The 5,424-nt window shown below is 30.6% G+C and overlaps 1 protein-coding gene across 1 annotated transcript in view; it reads left to right on the forward strand.

The window, feature by feature from the left end:
- LOC106689654 (mucin-3B-like) overlaps positions 1 to 5,424 on the forward strand; it is a 63,761-nt gene that overhangs the window by 17,806 nt on the left and 40,531 nt on the right. The window lies entirely within an intron of this gene.

Here is a 5,424-nt window from a genome sequence, read left to right on the forward strand (position 1 = left end):
AATAAATGGGAATAATGATAATAATAATGAATAAGTAATTTTAAATAATGAATAAATGGGAATAATGATAATAATACTTATAATGCTTATAATTATGATAATAATGAATAAATGGGGATAATGATGATAATGGTAATAATAATGGATAATCGATTACAATAATGATAATAATAATAACAATAATTATTCATTATTATAATATTTAATGTGGGTCCACCCAATTGATTATTAGTCTCTCGTAATGGGTCCAACTACCCGGTAAAGATATATTTCGTTAGGATAAATTTTATTTCCGCGCGTTTTGATATTGAAATTATTTGCAATGGAAGGAACAAACTCGCTCACATCAAAAGAAACGTATGATTTTCTAATTCTTATGGAAGGGTTTGAGAAAAGGATAACCGAGAAATGTAATAAAATATTTGATAGATTAGACAAGTTAGCGGATAGACGTAATGATGTCCAAAAAGAAGAAAATATCAGTAGTCAATCAAGTTAAAGAAAAAGCCGAGACAGAAATTAAAGAATTTTTTAATTATAACATTGATGTGGAAACTGATGCGAATGAAAAAGAATTTATTATATGAAAGCAGTGAAAAGAAAATAGAAGAAACTTTGAAAAAAAAATGAGGAAAATAAGGACAAAATTCTGAATAATAATATCGAAACTCTAGAAGAAGAAGAAATAATTAAAGTTCCAGTACCTGAAGTTCATAGTGAAACTGTTAAAGCCTCAGAAGAACTAGAAAGCCCCGTTGAGGAGGGAAACCCGAATATTTGTAAAATAGGTCATCAAGAAATCAGGAAGGAACATAATCAAATTGAAAATACGGCCTGCGAGATAGAGTCTGATGAAAAGCTGCACCTAACCCCCATTAGTCTAAAAGAGATTCTCCAGAAGAAAAACCGGCCAACTCCGATAGCGTATTTGTACCTGGTAAAAGAAAGTATAGAACTCAAGGAATTCGGATTGTACTAACATGAGTCGGGAATTAGGAACAAAGAAAATACAGGAAAACGGAAGAAGATAAAAAGTACCAGTATAAATGGGATTGAACGGTTTTTGTACATAAGTGTGCCGCTTACAGAGGATGCTCGTAATTATCTCAGAGGGAAGGTTAAGAAAAAATTCTAGTAGCCTTTAGTAGCCTGGTTGAGAATATTGTTATATCTTGGAATATGGAAAATTGACTTAAAATATTGGAAATAACTATTCATTAACGGTCTGAAGGTCTTGATATATAAAATATATATTACTAAAATTAATATATAAAAATAATCATTAATAAGAAAAGTTAACTTCATTCAAATCTTAACTGCATTCATTTAATTTAAAATAATTATCCGAATAAATATTAATATTGGAAGAGCACCATAAAGAAAATAAATAAATAAAATGAGCGTTCATGAGACATTAAGAAAGAAAAGGATCATAAATTCAATTGAATTCAAAGAAAAAAAAAATATTCATTTTTTATTCATAAAGATATAGGATCTTATTTATTTAAATCATTACCTTATTTTGTTTGTAAAGAAACAACCACTAACATGTTAAAGTGTTGAATATATTATAATTTCAAGAAGTATTATTATTTGCCATAAAATATTATTTCCGAACAATGCTTGTTTCGTATTTAGCATGGGTTAAAAGGTATCAGGTAGAAAAAGTACCTGTCTAACAAAAAAAAAAAAAAACTAGTTCTTCAGTTTAAACATAATTTAATCTATTAATTATTAAATAGAAATAGAAGAAATAATAACTAATCCTCCCGTCTGAACATAACTTGATTTATTAATTATTAAAAAATAAATACATAAATAAATAATGCGTTGGATCCACTTATATATTTTATTTTATTAAATTTGGAAATGATGATCCTGAAGTTAAAGTAGACTCAGATTCAGGCATGCTAATATGAGTATTTTAAATGATTAAAAATAAATAAATAAAATAAAACAAAAAATAAATAAATAAAATAATTCTGGTTACACGTAATTAAATTTATTAATGATAAAGCAATTAGTTTGGTTAAAGGCTTCAACTAATATAGTAACCTTCTTAAACTTTTTAGTATGGGAATTAATTTGGGCTTTGCTGGTAGGCGGGCTTAGTGGGGTCCATGGGACTTGGTCGTTAGGTTTGAATCCAACTCACTCTGTGATAAAATTTTAAGACCGGTTTAAATATTAGAATTGGTAGTAAGAATAAAGGTAAAGTATTGTCGGATAAGGCATAAGTTAAATTGAATAGGTTGGATTAATAATCATTAATAAAAACCAGTTACATAGAATTCCACTGTATGAGAAATTAATGAATAACCATCTACATGAATGCTCTGAATTAACTTTAACTATATAATGAATAACTGCCATGTTAATAATGTAAAAGATATGACTATAGTGATAAATATGTAAATACTATGTAAAATATTTAATAATTATAAATTTGTAAAAGGCCATCACTAAATTGTAAAATTAATATGTATGATAGCAAAAAATTAAAAGGTTATCATACAAATCTTAGGTTCTGTTACTGGTACATTACATAAAGAGAAATTATCAGATATTATCGTTATAAAGAGAATATCGATAAACCTTTACAATTATATAAATAACATAGTATCAGTTACTCTAGGGTATATGCAAATATCAATACGTATCAATTCTAGGTTTGGTCTGATATACCAATTTAGTATACCAATGATATCCGTTTTTTAGTATACCAATGATTCCGTTTCAATTCTAGGTTTGGTCTGATATACCAATTTAGTTTACCAATGATATCCGGGATACTGAGATATAGGCATATTTCATTAGGTGTAAAGGTTTGATACGATGTATCAGTTTAAAATAACTAGCGGTATTATGTATTTTATAGTTGGATAATTCTCAATAGGAGAACCATTACTAGAGACCCAAGTACATGACCTTTATAATATATGGTATAAATAGTTTACCTAGTGTATAAATGTTTCATAGGTCGTTTGAATATATGGTACTTAAATTGTTAGAGATATTACATATTGTACATTTCATAAATATCAAACGTATGAATCAGTAAAATTTTAAGGTAAGATGCATCAAACATGTCGTATAGGTAATACCTGTATATATCTGTATTGTATATTTTGTAAATATGTTATAACGATTTAAGATATTTAGTATATTATAATAATATTATATTTTGTATGTTTATAATAAGGCTAGATAATTGTTATATAGACGGTATATAATAATCTTATGATATAAGGTTTAATGTAAAGTTAACATAAGATTAAATTGGAAAATTTTAAGTTTAAAAGTAAAACAGGGATGTTACATAAACTATACTGCTATAAAATATTGAATTAGTAATAATATTGTTAAATTTTGAGTAACACTTAGTTTAAGAAAAAATTAAGAAATCCTTTCTTTATTTTTTCTTCTTCACAACCCAGGCATATGCTATGTATCGAGGCATTAGCCATGATTACAACAATATGTAGTTTATTAAGGTATTTCCTATCTGTCCCCGATACCTGGTTAGGGTAGGAATCTCTTACTGCGTCCCCGGATATGAAAACATCTGTGTTAAGTTTATCACATCACCAGAGACCCCTGAGGAAATTAGATTGGCTAACCTTTAAGTGTTCAAACAAAAATGACGAGGTTTGACGAGGGATCGGAATCAAATTAACCAGGTGCAGGAGGCCCTTCCTGGACATGTCAAACTTTTTCACCCATGAGGAGGAGGACGCCTACCTCAGGAGCCTTCGATCACCGATAGCCAATGAGATAGGAGATTACAAAATAAGGTAACGCCCCAAAAGGGAAGTGGGAGAAAAGGACAGGAAATCTATATCAGAAACAGAAACACTCAACAGGAAGGCTTAGACGGGTGAGGACCACAGTCAGGAGGCAGGCATAGAAGATGCACTTCGACCTGAAAAAGTTGTGACCTGGACATCCCTTATGAACGATACCTACGTCACTACATCCCACGGCATTAGCATCTATAAGTATAAAATTAACCAATAAGTAATAATGTAATAATCTATATTTTATGGCAACCTTTATCTGAATCATTTGAATCATAATAACAAATTGTAAGTAAATACTTAGTTTCTTTATGTAGTTTATATACTATTATAAAACCCAATATCATAACATCATCATGGATAATGGCCTTCAGCGATTATCCTGGCATCCCGATTAAATCTCAATAGCATACATAGCATTATTAAGAATAAAAGTATATTTATATTTACATATTATATTTAGTTTCTAATAATGTGTTACTCTAGGGCATATGCACTTAATTAATGCTATGTACGCTATGGAGATTTAATCGGGATGCCAGGATAATCGCTGAAGGCAATTATCCAAAAATAGGTTTATTAATTAATTATATGTTGAGTCCTAAAAAACTATTGTTATGATTGGATTCTTTTCCAAAGGCTGTTTGTGTGTTTACCAGTTTACCAATTCAATACCCTTATATTTATAAAATGTTATTACCATTAATTATGTAGTATAATAAAAAGGGGTATATTGGGCTATATAATAGTATATAAACTACATAAAGAGATTAACTATTTATTTACAATTTATAACTATGATTCAAATGATTCAGATAAAGGTTGCTATAAAACATAGATTATTACTTATTGCTTAATTTTATACTTATAGCTGCTGATGCCGTAGGTGTCGTTCATAAGGGATGTCCAGGTCTCATGGCCCTTCTCACGACTTCGTCTGGTCGAAGTGCATCTTCTAAGCCTGCCTCTTGACTGTCGCCGTCTAGGTCTGTCTCTTGACTGTGGTCCTCATCCGTCTAAGCCTTCCTGTTGAGTGTCTCCGTCTGGATCATCATGATTTCCTCTCTCTGTATTTTCCTCCCACTTCCCTTTTGGGGCTTTACCTTATTTTTGAATCTCATATTTGATTGGGCAGGCGTTCCCCTCCCCAGGCCCGAGAGGGGGCGGTAAAGTTTGACATGTCCAGGAAGGGCCTGCACCTACTTAATTTGATTTCGATCCCTCGTCAAACCTGTCATGTTAGAACACTTAAAGATTAGCCAATCTAATTTTCTCAGGGGACTCTGGTAATAAACCAAACTTAATACAGTTGTTTTCATATCCGGGGACGCTAAAAGCTTCGCAGAAGGATACCCTGACCAGGTATAGGGGCAGATGACGAAACACCTTAATAATACCCAGGATTGTCAATAGGTCAATACTTAACAATATATATATAAAGTTACAGCCTTAGTCAGCTGTTACATCGATGTCAGCTGACTGAGGAAATCAGCTGATCGCATGTATATAAAGAGATGTACCGAACCCAATAAAGTTAGTATGTTACAGCAGTTCACACGTGTTACATCTTATTCCTTTTTCTCTTTTTTGACATTTGGCTTTCGCCGATACTTAACTTATATATATA

The sequence above is a fragment of the Halyomorpha halys genome, unplaced genomic scaffold (assembly GCF_000696795.3).
Source record: "Halyomorpha halys isolate HHAL.00 unplaced genomic scaffold, Hhal_1.1 Scaffold1423.1, whole genome shotgun sequence".
NCBI classification, from domain to species: Eukaryota; Metazoa; Arthropoda; class Insecta; order Hemiptera; family Pentatomidae; genus Halyomorpha; species Halyomorpha halys.